Source organism: Cetorhinus maximus, chromosome 19 (genome assembly GCF_964194155.1).
Source record: "Cetorhinus maximus chromosome 19, sCetMax3.hap1.1, whole genome shotgun sequence".
NCBI lineage: Eukaryota > Metazoa > Chordata > Chondrichthyes > Lamniformes > Cetorhinidae > Cetorhinus > Cetorhinus maximus.
In genome coordinates, this window is record NC_135897.1 from 98,247,707 (window position 1) to 98,265,918 (window position 18,212).

An 18,212-nucleotide genomic window follows, 5' to 3' on the forward strand; every position below is an offset into this window, starting at 1 on the left:
CATTGTTTCCAGGACTGTCACTGACCTCATCTCCTCTGGAGATCTTCCTCCCACAGCTTCCAACCTGATAGTCACCCAACCTCGGACGGCCTGCTTCTACCTCCTACCCAAAATCCACAAACAGAACTGTCCCAGCAGACCGATCGTGTCAGCCTGTTCCTGCCCCACGGAACTCATTTCTCGTTATCTTGACTCCCTTCTCTCTCCCCTTGTCCAGTCCCTTCCCACCTACATCCGTGATTCCTCTGACACCTTACGTCACATCAACAATTTCCAGTTCCCTGGCCCCAACCGCTTCCTCTTCACCATGGACGTCCAATCCCTCTACACCTCCATCCCCCACCAGGATGGCCTGGGGGCCCTTAGCTTCTTCCTTGAACAGAGGCCCGAACAATCCCCATCCACCACCACTCTCCTCCGTCTGGCTGAACTTGTTCTCACACTGAACAATTTCTCCTTTAACTCCTCTCACTTCCTCCAAATAAAAGGTGTGGCTATAGGTACCTGCATGGGCCCCAGCTATGCCTGTCTCTTTATGGGGTATGTGGAACATTCCTTGTTCCAGTCCTACTCCGGCCGCCTCCCACAACTGTTTCTCCGGTACATCGATGATTACTTCGGTGTGGCTTGATGCTCTCGTTCGGACCTGGAAAAATTTCTTAATTTTGCTTCCAATCTCCACCCCTCCATCGTTTTCACATGGTCCATCTCTGACACTTCCCTTCCCTTCCTTGACCTCTCTGTCTCAATTTCTGGTGATAGACTGTCCACCAATATCCATTACAAGCCTACCGACTCCCACAGCTACCTCGACTACAGCTCCTCACACCCCGCTTCCTGTAAGGACTCCATCCCATTCTCTCAGTTCCTTCGCCTCCGTCGCATCTGTTCTGATGATGCTACCTTCAAAAACAGTTCCTCTGGCATGTCCTCCTTCTCCCTTAACCGAGGTTTTCCACCCACCGTCGTTGACAGGGCCCTCAACCGTGTCCGGCCCATCTCCCGCGCATCCACCCTCACGCCTTCTCCTCCTTCCCAGAAACATGATAGGGTCCCCCTTGTCCTCACTTATCACCCCACCAGCCTCCACATTCAAAGGATCATCCTCCGCCATTTTTGCCAACTCCAGCATGATGCCACCACCAAACACATCTTCCCTTCACCCCCCCGGCGGCATTCCGTAGGGATCGTTCCCTCCGGGACACCCTGGTCCACTCCTCCATCACCCCGTACTCCTCAACCCCCACCTATGGCACCTCCCCATGCCCACGCAGAAGATGCAACACCTGCCCCTTCAATTCCTCTCTCCTCACTGTCCAAGGGCCCAAACACTCCTTTCAAGTGAAGCAGCATTTCACTTGCATTTCCCCTAACTTAGTCTATTGCATTCGTTGCTCCCAATATGGTCTCCTCTGCATTGGAGAGACCAAACGTAAACTGGACGACCGCTTTGCAGGACACCTGCGGTCTGTCCACAAGAAAGACCCAAACCTCCCTGTCGCTTGCCATTTTAACACTCCACCCTGCTCTCTTGCCCACATGTCTGTCCTTGGCTTGCTGCATTGATCCAGTGAAGCCCAACGCAAACTAGAGGAACAGCACCTCATCTTCCGACTGGGCACTTTACAGCCTTCCGGACTGAATATTGAATTCAACAACTTTAGATCTTGAACTCCCTCCTCCATTTCTTCCCCCTCCCTTTTGTTTTTTTCCAATAATTTATATAGATTTTTCTTTTCCCACCTATTTCCATTATTTTTAAATCTATACTTGTAATGCCCTGTCAGTCTTTCCTCCCCACCCCCACTAGAGCTGTACCTTGAGTGTCCTGCCATCCATTCTTAATTAGCATATTCTCTTAGATAATATCACCACCTTTAACACTTCTTTTTTCTTTTGTCTGTGACATCTTTTGATTATCTGCTCCTATCACTGCTTGCTTGTCCCTACAACCACCCCCCACCCCAACTTCCCCCCCCTTAAACCAGCTTATATTTCACCCCTCTCCTGATATTGCTCAGTTCTGTTGAAGGGTCATGAGGACTCGAAACGCCTACTCCTTTCTTCTCTGCCGATGCTGCCGGACCTGCTGAGTTTTTCCAGGTAATTCTGTTTTTGTTTTGGATTTCCAGCATCCGAAGTAGTTTTTTGTTTTTATCCAACATGTGGTGCCTGACCTTCAACTCCCAGGTCAGGTGACCCCATATATAAATATTTCAGAGTACCGTATAGTATCTAATACTGGAGTCCACTATCACAATCAACTATTTTCATGACATTTCCCTTTTTTAAAAAAAACTTTTATACAACTCAAGTCTACAAAGTCTCTTATCTATTCTTTCTCATTCTGTTTTGATCAGTCTGTTTTGTCTTTTATTCATCTCTGTATCTCTCTGGTTTTATTCACAATTCTTCCACTGGGTGTTCTGAATGGTGACAGAGGTGATTTTGAAGGACAAGGGGCCTTCTCCAGCTTTGTGTCACTATCACCCCTTGGATAGTTTCCAGGATTCTCAGGCTTTGTCTGGTTATTTGTTGCTTCACTGGTGCATTCTGGCTTTTGATCTTCAGCAACACTTTCTGGTTCTTGGCAGGCTTGTATTTCATTTGTTGTCTGTTTGGAGTCTGCACTGTGTAAGACCTTGGTTCTCCTGTGATTCCCGTGACAACAGCAGGATTCCAGATCCCTTCATGCTGAATCCTCACTGTCTCTCCCACGTTCAGGTCAGGCTGATTTCTGGCACCTCGATCAAAGTACTGTTTCTGCTCCTGCTGTCTCAGTTTGAGCAGGTTCTGCACGCTGTAGCTCACTGGTTGTGGAAATAATATTTGCGGTACAGTTGGAAGCTTAGTTCTTAATCTTCTCCCCATCAGGAGCTGTGCTGGATATGATCGAATGGAGTATTCCTGAAATCCAGCAGAGTCAGGTAGGGGTCTCTACCTTCCGCTTTTGCCATCTTCAACAGGTGTTTTAAGGTCTGCACGGTACACTCCACCATTCCATTGGATTGTGGGCATTTGGGGCTTGACATTATGTGGCAAAGCTCCCAGTCCTGTGCAAATTTGCGAAACTCAGTGTCTGAGAATTGTGGACTGTTATCTGAGATGAACGCTTCAGGTATGCCATGGCAAGCAAAAATAGATTTTAAATGATTTGTTACAGTGATGGTCTTACTACCATTTCTCAGCAGCACAGACTCAAAAAACTTTGAGTAATAATCTCCTGCTAGTAGGTACTTGCTGATGTCAAATGTGAACAAGTCCACTCCAATTTTCAACCAGGGCCTCTCTGGAACACTGTGTGATTGAAGTGGTTCTTTTTGTTGTGATTTACTGGACTTTTGGCACATTACACACGCATTCACCATTTCCCTGATTTGTGCTCCCATTCCAGGCCAATACATTACATCTCGAGCTCTTCTCCTGCATGTTTCTATGCCGAGGTGACTTTCATGTATATGCTGCAGCATTTCTTTCCTCAGTGTTGCAGGAATTATGATCTTTTCTCCTTTGAAAAGTATTCCTTCTGCTACGTGAAGTTCCTCACGAAAGTTCCAGCTCTCTTGTACAGCAGAAGGGGCTCCGGTCCGGTGTGTGGGCCAGTCAGTTTGCACAATCTGCTGCAGTTTTCTCAGGGTCACTTCCCTGATCTCATCCAGTTTGGTTACAGCCACAGGTAAGTTCTTTGTCAGTATGTGAAACTGTGCTTCCGTTTCTTTATCCTCTTCCTCCGTGATGGGTAGGTAAGCACGTGACAGGGTGTCTGCGATGTACATTTCATGCTCGGTTCGTATTTAACTCTGACCTGGCACTTTTGCAGATGCATTAGTAATTTTTGGATTCTTGGTGCACAGTTCAGGGGTTATTTAAGTGTAGCTTCCAAAGGCTTATGATCAGACTCTACCTCCATGTCTTTGCCATAGACAAACTGGTGGAAACATTCTAAGCCAAACACAATTGCTAGCATGTCTTTCTCTAATTGGACCTACCGCTGCTGTGTTTCAGTCATTGTCTTTGAATCATACGCCACTGGTGCCTCATTTTGCAAGAGGACAGCTCCCAGGCCAGTCTTTGAAGCGTCCACTGGGGTCTTGACCAGCTGACTGACATCGTAATACTTTAACACTGGTACCTGGGTCAGTGTTCTCTTCAGACTGGCCAAAGCTTCCTGGTGATTTTGTTCTCAGTGCCATTCCACAGCATGTTGTACAAGTTCTCTGAGAGGTGCTGTCAGGTCTGACATGTTCAGAATTAATTTCCCAAGATAGGTCACTATTCCCAAAAACCTCTCCAAGTCTTTCTTACATTCTGGGGATAGCATGTTCACAACTGCTTCGATCTTACTCTGGTCCAGCTTCAGCCCCTCACGTGTTAGCACATGTCCCAAGTACTTGATTTCATGAAGACCTGTTTTGCATTTTTCCTTCTTCAGCTTGAGGCTCCGTTCTCTAGCTCTGGCCAGCACCTGCCTCAGTCTGTGGTCGTGTTCTTCTCATGAGGCTCCCCAGAATCGTCGATATAGATTTCCACACTCTCTAACCCTTCAGACAGCTGCTTCACTGTTCTGTGGAACACCTCCAGAGCTGAATTAAAAAGGTAAGCGTAAAAACCTGTACTGCCCGTATGGTGTGTTGAAGGTACAGAGATAGGAGCTGTGTTTATCCAGCTTGACCTGCCAGAAGCCTGAACTCGAATCCAAGGATAAATAGTATTTAGCATCAACTAGCTTACACTTGACCTCTTCTACTGTGGGCAGCTGGTAATGTTCTCCTTGTACTGCCTGGTTTAGGTCTCTGGGATCCAAACAGACTCGCAGATTCCCATCTGATTTTTCTACAATTACAATTGGATTAACCCACTTTGTTGGTTTTTCAATTTTCTTAATGATGTGAATTTTCTCCATTCTGTCCATCTCTGCTTTCAGTCGCTCTCTCAGAATTACTGGTATTTTCCTGGGCGGGTGTATTTTGGGTGCCACAGTTTCATCAATATTGATGGTATGTTCTCCTTTTAGGCAGCCAATCTTTATACTTGCTCAGGATATCGTCAGTGGTGACAGTCACTATTCTCTTGATTAGCTTCAGATTTTCACAAGCTTTAATTCCAAGAATGGGTTTTGCATCAATTTTCCCCACTATGAACGAAAGTGCTCGAGACTGTTTTTTGTTATTCACTTTAAGTGTGCACTTGCCTTCTACTGCAATCTTTTCACCTGTATAAGTAGACAGCTTCACTTTTGTTTAAGTTAGCTGTTTTTCTTTGCTTATCTTACAATACAGGCTTATGGGGATGACATTTGCTTATGCACCTGTGTCAAGCTTGAAATTCACCTTCAATTTTTAAATCAACCTTCCATTCATCTTCTTTGGAATTTGCTGTTACTGCACCAACGAAAAGTTCTGTTTCAGTGTCTGTGTCAATCGTGTGCATTTTCTTTGATTTACATGAAGCAATTTAGTTTATCACAGTTCTTACACTGCTTTCTGTAGGCTGGACAGTTACGTGGTAAATGCTCTGTTCTGCATCGGCTGCATTTAAATGTTTCAATAGCAGTTTTGTTCTTTTTATGTTCAGACTGTCTATTTGTTCTTTCCCAGGGCTGTTTCTGTTTAACTGCATCTAACTGCTTGACCGTGTGCAGATTATCATCTTCTGTCATCTGTTTAATCTGGCATTCCTTTGTCTCTGTTGATATTTATTACTTTCTCCTGCATTACATCAATTTTTCTCAAAAGCCGTTCTCTCAGAGTGTCATTTGCACTTCCACAAATTATTGGATAAGTGATCCTTCAAGCTCTCCAAATTCACACGGTTTAACTCATTTTCTCAGCTCAGTTATGTACTGACTAACATTGTCACTGCCTTGCAAGCGTGCAAAAGATTGGTATCTTTCATACGTGATGTTGTTTTTAGGGTTGCTGTACACTTCGAATTTTTCCATTATTTCTTTCAAGCCGTTTTGTTTCTCATCACTTGCAAACATGGATGTGTAATAGACTTCTAAGGCTGCTTCCCCTGCTACATGAAGAAAACTGGAAGACTGTACCTGAGGGTCTTTTTTATCACTGCTCGTCGCTGTGAGGTACAGCTTGAATCACTGCTCAAACCTCCTCCAGTTTTCAGCGAGATTGCCCTCCAAGCTGAGCTCTGTCGGTGATTTCAGAACCTCCGTTGTTGTGCTTAGTTTACTTCTGACAACGTCTTGTTTTTTGTTTCAATGATGCATACAGGCTGTCGACATTGTAGCTGAGCGAACTTTATTCATAACACATTTTCCTAATGTAAACACATATCTGCAGTACTGAATTCTGTCAAGACAGACTCCAACATGGGCTAACTGACCTTCAACTCCCAGGCTGTGTGACCCTGTATCTCGTACAGAGTACCATATAGTATCTAATACTGGAGTAAACTATCACAATCAACTATTATCATGACATCCGCGAGGATGAGCTATCCCTTAGCACACTCACACCTTTTGGAGGTTATATGGCTGGCAGCCATAGTGATTGGGAAATGAATTAATAAATGTTCCTTACTCACACAGCATCAGAAGTTCCTTTGCATTGGGCATGTTGGAACCAGACAACTGGGGTTAGTTGTATGGAAAGAGCGAGCGGGAGTGGAGAGTAATGCCATTGCTGTATTCATGCAGCTCATGATCTGGTGTCAATCATGAGGGCATCGTCCTTTCTGAAAAGATAATAATTCTTTTCCAATTTTTTGATCAAGAAAAGGCCATAAGACCATAAGACGTAGGAACAGAAGTAGGCCATTCAGCCTACCAAGTCTGCTGCACCATTCAATGAGATCATGGCTGATCTGATAATCCTCAACTCCACTTTCCTGTCTTTTCCCCAATATCTTTGATTACCTTACTGATTAAAAATCTGTCTATCTCAGCCTTGAATATACTTAATGACCCAACTCTACTGCCCTCTAAGGTAAAATAATTCCACAGATTCACTACCCTCTGAGAGAAGAAATTCCTCCTCATCTCTGTTTTAAATGGGATCCCCTTACTCTGAGATCAGGCCCTCTGGTCTTAGACTCTCTCACAAGGGAAAACAACCTCTCAGCCCTCTAAGAATCTTTTATGTTTCAATAAGGTCACCTCTCATTCTTCTAACCTCCAATAGATACAGGCCCAACCTACTCAACCTCTCTTCATAAGAAAATCCCTCCATACCCAGGATCAACCTAGTGAACCTTCCCTGGACTGCCTCCAATGCCAGTATATCTTTCCTTAGATAAGGAGACCAAAATTGTTCACAGTATTCTAGGTGTGGTCTAACTAGTGCCTTGTATAGCTTTAGCAAAACTTCCTTACTTTCATACTCCATTCCCTTTCAAATAAAGGCCAGCATTCCATTTGCCTTACCTATTACCCGCTGAACTTGTATGCTAGCTTTTAGAGATTCATGCACAAGGACCCGCAAATCCCTCTGTGCTGTAGCTTTCTGCAGTCTTTCTCCAGTTAAATAATATTCAGCTCCTCTATTCTTCCTGCCAAAGTGCATAACCTCACATTTTCCCACATTATATTCCATCTGCCAAGTCTTTGCCACTCACTTAACCTGTCTATATCCCTCTGTAGACTCTTTGTGTCATCCTCACCACTTGCTTTCCCATCTATTTCTGTGTCATCTGCAAACTTGGCGATGGTACATTCACTTCCCTCATCCAAGTTATTAATATATATTGCAAATAATTGTGGCCCCAGCACTGATCCCTTTGGCACTCCACTAGTTACAGGTTGCCATCCTGAAAATATCCCCCTTATGCCAACTGTCTGTCTTCTATTAGTTAGCCAATCCCCTATCCATACTAATATACTATCCCCAACACTATGAGCTCTAATCTTATTAAGTAGCTTTGGGTGCAGTACCTTATCGAACGCCTTTTGGAAATCCAAATATATTACATCTGCTGGTTCCCCTTTATCTATCCTGCTTGTTACCTCCTCAAAGAATTCTAATAAATTTGTCAGGCATGATTTCCCCTTCAGCAAGCCATGTTGTCTCTGCTTGATTATATTATGTATTTCTAAATGCTCTGCTATTACATCCTTTATAATAGACTCTAACATTTTCCCAATGACAGATGTTAAGCTAACTGGCCTATAGTTACCTGTTTTTTTGTCCCCCTCCCTTTTTGAATAAGGGTGTTACATTGCCAGTTCTCCAATCCTTTGGGACTTTTCCAGAATCTGAGGATTCTTGGATGATTACGACCAGTGCATCCACTATCTCTGTAGCTACTTCCTTTAATATCATAGGGTGCAAAGTGTCAGGTCCAGGGGACTTATCGGCCTTTAGCCTCATTAGTTAAAAGAGGGTCCATAATGCCAGTGAGAGGTTGAGGACCAGCCGGAGTGTGTCCAAATTGGTTTTCCTCATGCGCAGGGAGGTGGACGTACTGCAGTTGTGCAGTAGCCGGGGCTGTAGAAGCATTGGCCACAGAGCGGCTGGGGTTCATGCCAGGATGGTGAGAGAATGAATGAGTATGCTACAGATAATGGTGTGTTAGAACAAAGAACAAAGAAAAGTACAGCACAGGAACAGGCCCTTCGGCCCTCCAAGCCTGCGCCGATCATATTGCCCATCAACTAAAACATTTTGCACTTCCGGGGTCCGTATCCCTCTATTCCCATCCTATTCATATATTTGTCAAGCTGCCTCTTAAACACCACTATCATACCTGCTTCCACCACCTCCTCTGGCAGCGAATTCCAGACACTCACTATCCTCTGCATAAAAAACTTGCCCCGCACATCTCCTCTATAGTTTTCTCCTCTCACCTTAAATCTATGTCCCCTAGTAATTGACTCTTCCACCCTGGGAAAAAGCTTCTGACTATCTGCTCTGTCCATGCCACTCATAAATTTGTAAACTTCTATCAAGTCGCCCCTCAATCTCCGTCGCTCTAGTGAGAACAATCCGAGTTTCTCCAACCTCTCCTCATAGCTAATAACCTCCAGACCAGGCAGCACCCTGGTAAACCTCCTCTGCACCCTCTCCAACGCCTCCATATCCTCCTAGTAATGTGGTGACCAGAATTGCACGCCATATTCCAAGTGTGGCCTAACCAAGGTTCTATACAGCTGCAGCATGACTTCCCAGCTTTTATACTCAATACCCCTGCCAATGAAGGCAAACATGCCATATGCCTTCCTGACTACCTTATCCACCTGCGTTGCCACTTTCAGTGACCTGTGGATCTGTACACCCAGATCCCTCTGCCCGTCGATGCACTTAAGGGTTCTGCCATTTACTGTATAATTCCTGCCTGTATTAGAGCTTCCAAAATGCATTACCTTGCATTTGTCCGGATTAAAATCCATCTGACATTTCTCCGTCCAAGTCTCCAACCGATCTATATCCCATTGTATCCTTTGACAATCCTCTTCACTATCTGCAAATCCTCCAACCTTAGTGTCGTCTGCAAACTTACTAATTAGCCCAGTTACATTTTCCTCCAAATCATTTACGTATACTACAAACAGCAAAGGTCTCAGCACTGATCCCTGTGGAACTCCACTAGTCACAGCTCTCCATTCAGAAAAGCACCCTTCCACTGCTACCCTCTGTCTTCTATGACCAAGCCAATTCTGTATCCATCTTGCCAGCTCACCTCTGATCCCGTGCGACTTTACCTTCTGTACCAGTCTGCCATGAGGGACCTTGTCAAAGGCCTTACTGAAATCCATGTATATAACATCCACTGCCCTTCCATTGTCGATCATCTTTGTCACTTCCTCGAAAAACTCGATCAAGTTAGTGAGACACGACCTCCCCTTCACAAAACCATGCCGCCCCTCACTAATATGCCCATTTGCTTCCAAATGGTAGTAAATCCTGTCACAAAGAATCTTCTCCAATAATTTCCCTACCACTGACGTAAGGCTCACCAGCCTGTAATTTCCTGGATTATACCTGCTACCTCCTTAAACAATAGAACAACATTGGCCATTCTCCAGTCCTCTGGGACCTCACCCGTAGCCAGTGAGGATACAAAGATTTCTGTCAAGGCCCCAGCAATCTCCTCCCTTGCCTCCCTCAGTACTCTGGGGTAGATCCCATCTGGCCCTGGGAATTATCCACCTTAATATTCTTCAAGACGCCTAACACCTCTTTTTTGATCTCAACATGATCCAGGCTATCTACACACTCTTCCCTCAACAAATCGACTGCAAAGTCCTTCTCTTTGGTGAATACTGATGACAAGTATTCATTTAGTATCTCTCCCATTTCTTCTGGCTCCACACACAGATTCCCACCTCTATCCCTGAGTGGGCCTACCCTTTCCATGGCTACCCTCTTGCTTTTTACATATGTATAAAAGGCCTTGGGATTTTCCTTAATCCTGGTTGCTAATGACTTTTCATGACCCCTTTTAGCACTCCTGACTCCTTGCTTAAGTTTCTTCCTACTTCCTTTATATTCTCCACGGGCTTCATCTGTTCCCAGCCTTCTAGCCCTTTCAAATGCTTCCCTTTTCTTTTTGACTAATCTCACAATATCCTTCATTATCCAAGGTTCCTGAAAATTTCCATACTTATCCTTCATCCTAGCAGGAACATGCCGGTCCTGAATTCATATCACCTGACGTTTGAATGCCCCCCACATGTCGGTTGTTGATTTGCCCTCAAACATCCGCCTCCAGTCTAGATTCCTCAGTTCCTGCCTAATATTGTTATAATTAGCTTTCCCCCAATTAGGCACCTTAACCCGAGGACTCCTGTTATCCTTAGCCACCCGTACCTTGAAACGTACTGAATTATGGTCACTTCTCCCGAAATGCTCCCCAACTGAAACTTCGGAATGAAGTAATTATTGGAGATTCTCGTGTGAAGAGCTGTAAGGTTGGGAGGGCATCGTACTGTGTAAAGGGTTGGAAGGTGAAGGTTCACCAATGAATTGTTACAACCACTGCTGACAGCTCATAGATTTTCACATTCATTGACAGCCTTTCTGTTTCATGTAGCACATCAGGCATCAAGACCAGCAGCTACCCTTTCTGAAGAACCTACACTAACCTCTGAGGAAGAGCTGGGAATCTCAGAGAGTGTACTGCCCCACCCTCAATCTGCTTGAGCTGCCCGCTCAGATGCTCACACCTCAATGAGGATGCATGCAACTGAAGAATGTGAGACAGTTGAGTTGAACATCACACAATTGCCAGATCAGATGCTGGAGTCTGTGACTGACTAGGACTCTGACACTCAGAGCAGCGGGGGAGTCCTGGATGATGCTGAGTCTAAAGCAGATGATGAGCCTTTGAAGTTATCAGTTAGTTGGCGGATGCTGAATGCACAGCTGGAGATATATATAAAGATACCAGGAGGAATGTGTGCTTCGTTCATTCCCATTTCATGTACATGTGTGGCCTCCTCCATTGAGTGATTGGTGTCCCTTGTGATGTGCCAGATCTGATGAGGCTGCCAGAGATACACGCTGACCTGGTTGCCTTCATCCTGTCACTGAGCTGAAGCAGTCAGTGCAGGGTGAGATGCTAATGACAAGCTTGGTCTTTCTGCCAGGACATCATTCCTCTCAGGCAAACAATTAGGAACAAGTGGACCTCAGGGAGGTGGGAGGGCAGCATCTGTTGTCTCTCCTAAGGATGATCCTGATGCTGTCAGCCTCTCATCCACCAATCTGCCAGTGATGTCAGTACCTCAGTGTGCCTCAGAGGTGATGCCTGCTACACTGCAGGACTCTGTCACCATGCTTAATTGACTTGATAGCCAAACTTTATTGAAAGCAACAATCTAGGGTCTGAGTTGCTGACACCCTGTCAGAATGGTTCAGAGTCAAAAAGAGTATCAGACAGGGGAATTCCCTCGCACCATGTTTAATCAATGTCTTCCGTCTGTTTCTCTTCCACTGTTATTTCGTTCGCTGCAAAGTAGAAACCTAGGCGCTCTATGTACTGAAACCAGTCTTTGATGGATGAGTCGTACAGGTCCATTCTGCTGAAGAGTGGAATTGCTGGTGAATATGCTTTCTTTTTCTTCCCTGAAAAATTGAAATACTCAAATTTGTGAGGTGAGGTGCAGCGTCAAAGCTATTTATCCTCGAGGCCAATTGTAATAAACTTGAAGTACCAAGCAGGTTTCTTGTTAGAAACAGTAAACTTTATTTACAGAACTCCTGATGAAGCCACATGTTTGTACCAAGACCAAGGCTAGAAAGATCCCCCTAATCCCCCTAAGATTACCCGCACTTAGGGCTGATTCGCCTAGTACATGAGGACCCTTTTCGATATCCATTCATGGGAAGTAGCCATTGTTGGCTGGGCCAGAATTTACTGCCCACACCAAATTGCCCTTGAGAAGGTGGTGGTGAGCTGCCTTCTTAAACCGCTGCAGTCCATGTGGCGCAGGTACACCCAGAGTGCTGTTAGGCAGGGAGTTCCAGGATTTTAACGAAAGCAGAGCACAGGTTAGATACAGAGTAAAGCTCCCTCTACACTGTCCCCGTCAAACGCTCCCAGGACAGGTACAGCACGGGGTTAGATGCAGAGTAAAGCTCCCTCGACACTGTCCCCATCAACACTCCAAGGGCAGTTAAAGCATGGGGTTACATACAGGGTAAATCTCCCCTTATACTGTCTCTTCAAACACTCCCAGCACAGGTACAGTACAGGAGTACGGGGTGAGATACAGAGTAAATCTCCCTCTAAACTGTCCCCATCTAACACTCCCAGGACAGGTATAACATGGGGTTAGATCCAGAGTAAAGCTCCCTCTAAACTGTCCCCATCCAAGACTCCCAGGACAGGTTTAACATGGGGTTAGATACAGAGTAAAGCTCCCTCTGCACTGTCCCCAGCAAACATTCCCAGGACAGGTACAGCACGGGGTTAGATACAGAGTAAAGCGCCCTCTACATTGTCCCATCAAACACTCCCAGCACAGGTACAGTACGGGAGTACGGGGTGAGATACAGAGTAAATCTCCCTCTAAACTGTCCCCATCTAACACTCCCAGGACAGGTATAACATGGGGTTAGATCCAGAGTAAAGCTCCTTCTAAACTGTCCCCATGCAACACTCCCAGGACAGGGATAACATGGGGTTAGATACAGAATAAAGCTCCCTCTGCACTGTCCCCATCAAACACTCCCAGGACAGGTACAGCACGGGGTTAGATACAGAGTAAAGTTCCCTCTGCACTGTCCCCATCAAACACTCCCAGTGTACATGAAGGAAATGTGTCTTTTAGATTTAATTTTTGTCCCTTCCGAGTATCAGTGCATTCTGAGCCCAGTTACTTTAAGAGCTATTTATGGTTATTGTGCACAATTAATGGAGAGCTGTTGGCCATTTCACAGTTGAAAGGTCAATTCCTCCTATCACTGCACTCCTCGCTCTCATTCTTCATGTTATCATTGCTTGGAAACAACGCCACATTGAACTGCCAAGTGTGTAACATGATCACGTGACACTCCTCCATCTGCTACTTTAATGAAACCATTTATTAAGTGTATTTATATTAATATATAGTTATAAAAATCCTTCAATTACAGGAGTGAATCAGGAAATCTCACATGCTGCTTGTGTGGAAATGTTTAGCTTCCTGAGCAATTTTGTATGTTTAATCATCCAACATCCTTGTTCATTGATTTCAAATTTAACTCAAATATTTATGTTTGTTCAACTAATGTCAAATTAAATCTTACAGTTGAAATCAGTTTGCTAATGGAGGACATAAATATTGTGTGAGTCCATCTCAGTCTAATGGTTTCTCACTAAGAGAGATAATCAGAGGTAATTATTACTGCACCAGGCAGCACAGTCAGACACCCACAGTTGGTTGACAAGTGCCCTCTGACCCTCAGTATTTACATAATTACTTGCCAAAATTAGTTGCTAAAGTGCTTGCCCTGCCAACCTTTAGTAAACAGCTAAATAGATCTCAAATCTGTTGTTAAAAGCAGAACAAACAAGTCATTTTAATGTTACGTGGAGCTGAAGTCAGGTCAGCAGGCATTACTCACACTCAACATCTGTGTACATTGGAAAGACAATGTGAAGGCTTTTTAGAAGATAATTGGCTGTGATGAAGACCATAATATTCATCTTTAATGGAAGGAATTCTAATCGGGTAACCATGATTAACCCTTGAGAAAATGGAACTCTATAGCTTGCATCTGGACACAGAATGGCTTGTTTATTCTCACAATGTGAGTGTCACTTACAAGTTCAGTATTTTATCCCAATCCCTGATTGCCCTTGGGAAGGAGTTGCTGAGCCACTGCAGTCCATGTGGTGTAGGTACATCCACAGTGCTTTTAGGGAGGGAGTTCCAGGACGTTGACCCAGCGACAGTGAAGGAACGGCGATGTAGTTTCAAGTTATGTTGGATCATTAACTGGAAGGGAGCTTTATTCTTATTCTCTCATGGGATGCAGGTGTCACTGGCAAGGCCAGCAATTGCTGCCCATCCCTAATTGTCCTTGAACTGAGCTGCTTGCTAAGCCATTTCAGAGGGCAGTCAACCCCATTGCTCTAGGTCTGGAGTCACATGTAGGCCAGACCAGGTAAGGATGGCAGATTTCCTTCCCTAAAGGACATTGGTGAACCAGATGGGTTTTTATAAACATTTACAACTGTATTGTGCTTTTAATTAACTGCCTTTCAATTCTAGATGAATTGAATTTAAATTCCACCAGCAGCTGTGGTGGGATTTGAGCCCATGTCCTCAGACCATTAGCCTGGGCCTCTGGATTACTGGTCTAGTGACATTACCACAATGTCACTGTCTCCCCACAAAGTAATGGTCAGTCAGCTGGTGAGGGTGGGGGGAGGGGGTTGGGCTTTCTGTAGTTGGAATAGAAACACAGAATGCTAGACAAATTCACTGACTTCCAAGGACGCGAAATGTTAACTCTGTTTCTCTCTCCACAGACGCTGCCAGACCTGCTAAGTTTTTCCAGCATTTTCTGTTTTTATTTCAGATTTCCAGCATTCTCAGTATTTTGTTACTTCTCTAGTGTGGAGATGGTCATCATTCAGTATTTACAATGCATGAACATCACAGCCACCTCTCAGCCCCCCGGACTGCGGTTCAGACTCTGTGGTAGGGCTGGCATCTGGAATGAGTCATAAATACAGCAATTGGCAACTTCACTGGCCCAGATCAGAAGCTTGTGGGTGTAAGAACCACTCCATAGAAACTCATAATTTGGCTGGAGAGGCAGTACTGAGGGGGGCACAGCACTTTCAGAAGGTTAGTAATAAGGGAGTTCAGTGTTCCAAGTGTAGTCTAGGCAAGGTTCAATAAACTTTAGCATAACTTTCTTACCTTTCAATTCTATCCCTCTAGAAACAAATTCTGCTGCCTGGCTTGTTTTTTGTACAGCCTTGTTAACCTGTGGCACAACTTTCAATGATTAATGTTTTTGTACTCTGAGATCCTTTTGTTCCTCTAGCCCACCCAGACTCACAGCTTCCAGTAAGTGACCTCAATATTCTCCCTGCCATAATGCACTGCCTCACATTTCTCTGCGTTGGAACATCATTTGCTGATTATTCACCCATTCTGCAAGTTTACTAACGTCCTCCTGTAATATGTTGCAGTCCTCCTCAGTATTGATTACCCTCCCCCGCTCAAATTCAAAAATTGTGTTTTTGATTCCAAAGCCCAAATCATGAATGTACATTGTGAACAACGTTGGCCCGAGCACTCATCCTTGTGGAAAACCACTTCACACCTTCTACCACTCTGAATAACTACCCTTTACACCCACTCTCTGTTTTCTGTCCTGAAGCCAGTTGACAATCCAATTTGTCACTTATCCCCTGACTCCATACTCTCTGAACATTTCTATTCCCTCCCTTAGTAGGGATTCCATTATTTTTCTTACCACTGATGACTCATCTATAACTCCCTAGGCATGTCCCACCAGTCTTCTGGAACTACACCCTCTTCTAACTACTTATTAACTGTGTGTAATAATGCCTCTGCTATCTCTTCCCTGGATTCTTTTCAAATAGGTGGCTGCCCCTATTTGTAGGGCTGAAGCAGATTACAGAGATAAGCTGGGGCCATGGGCATATTTGAAAACAATGATGAGAATTTAAAAAATTACCCAGGAGCCAATATGAGCACAGGGATGATTGGTGAACTGTGACTTGGTGAGAGGAAGGAAAAGAGTATCAGAATTTTGGACAACCTCGAAATGGCAGAGGGTAGAAGTGGGGAAGCTGGCTGGGTATGCTTTGGAATAGTCGGCTCTAGAGGGAAGAAATCCCTAGGTGAGGGTTTCAGCAGCAGATGAGCTGAGGCAGGGTCAGGTGATGTAACAGAGATGGAAATTGTTGCTTATTTCCTGAAATAACAACCTCTTTAAAATTGATCAATTTAAAATTAATGCAAGAAAACATTTGTTTTTTTTCCATTCTTGGATTCGGGCAGTTAAAAGTGAAAACTAGGAGAATGTGTTGCAGGGATGGGAGAGATTCTGAGCTCACAGTCACTCTGGGTGATTCCCACAACCCAATCAAAGGCCTCACAGGAGCTGTTGCCTTGGTTACTGGTGTCACTGGTGTCAAGTGTTGATGCAGGTACTGGTAGGTTTAATGTAAATGAAGGTGAGCAGATACATAATATCATAAATAAAGACAAGCAAAAGTGAGTCACCTAGAAGTTAACATAGAGCTGATTGGGGTGGCATTTAGTTTCACAGGTGCTTCTCCTCTACCAGTGCCTCATCCACCTTACCATCCTTCCATTCTAAACCGAAACATTGTGTGTAAACATTGTGTGTCAGTACCTGATGGTATAACCATTGAAAAGTATAGCACAGAGGAAGACCATCTGCTCATTAAGTCTTTAATGGCTTTTCTGAAGAGAAATCTAGTACATCCCACTTCCTCGCTCTTTGCTGATAGACCTGCTTTTTTAAAATATTCAGATAATTATCCAATTCTCTTTCAAAAAGCATGATTGAACCTTTCTCCACCACACTCCCAGACAGCACTTTCCGGATCCAACCTCAGGTTGCTTCAGGTTCTTTTGCCAATGGCCTTGGATTTCTGGCCCCTGCTTATTGACCCTTTAGCAACCCATTGGAAACACTTTCTCCTTTTTTACTCTATCTAAACATTTCATGATTTTAAACACCTCTATGAAATTTCCAATTAGCCTTCTCCACTAGAATGAGAACAATCCCAGTTTCTCTAGTCTATCCACGTAACTGTAATCCCTGATCAGAACCATTCTAGTGAATTTCTTTCAGAAACAGAGAAACATAGGGCAGAGATTTTCCGTCAGCCTGCAGGGGCGGGCCCCACACGCCCATGTGTAAAATGATGCGTGATGATGTCGGGCGTGAGTCCCGCGATGTTTCGTTCAGCGGGCGCGGGCTGGAGTCGGTTGTCGAAATGTAAACGGTCTATTAAGGCCATTAACAAAATCATTATTGCAATTGTTGAAGTTGCCTGTCCAACCTTAAGGTTGGTGGGAGGTGAAAAGGCCAAGTGGTCTTTGCGTTTTTTAGGAAACCTCATCCACGGGCATTTAAAATGACATAATTCAGATCTTTCATTCGGCAGGTGCCTGCCAGAGGCGACTGTGCACCCACTGAACTGTCAATGGACTATTAAGGCCATTAAAGAACCAGTTAAAGTAGTTATCAACGCTCCCTGTCCAACCTTAAGGATGACGGCAGGCGAAGAGCCCAATCGGCCTTTGTGTTTCTCAGGAAACCTCATCCACAGGCGGGATGAGATTTCCTGAAGGTTTTGGTAAATAAATCAATCATTTTTGTTCAATTGGTAAATGTGTCCCAGCGCATGCGTGAAAAAGCCCAGACCCCGACTCTCCCTCCTCCCCCTGCCCGCACAGGTAGTGCTGAGCGCTCCTGGCCGTGCGTCACGCTGGGCAGGCCTTCATTGGCCCACCCACAGAAAATGACGACGCGGAGTCGATCGCGGGCGCCAATCGGCTCCTCGCCCGCCCGCGCCCACTCCCGACCGGCCCACCCAACATGGTGAAAACTCTCCCCTAGGTTTTATAATAGATTAACCCTTAAAATTTAAAATTTCACTACGATCTCACCAAACTTGCAGCAATTCCACTCTGTAACAGTTCCCTTGAAACTGTCAGTTTTATTGAAACACTGGATATTTCAATGTTGGTTTGTGAACCGAGGTGATAGGAGCAGTTTCTGAGTTTGATCTGCCAGGTGAGGTCTGACTAATTC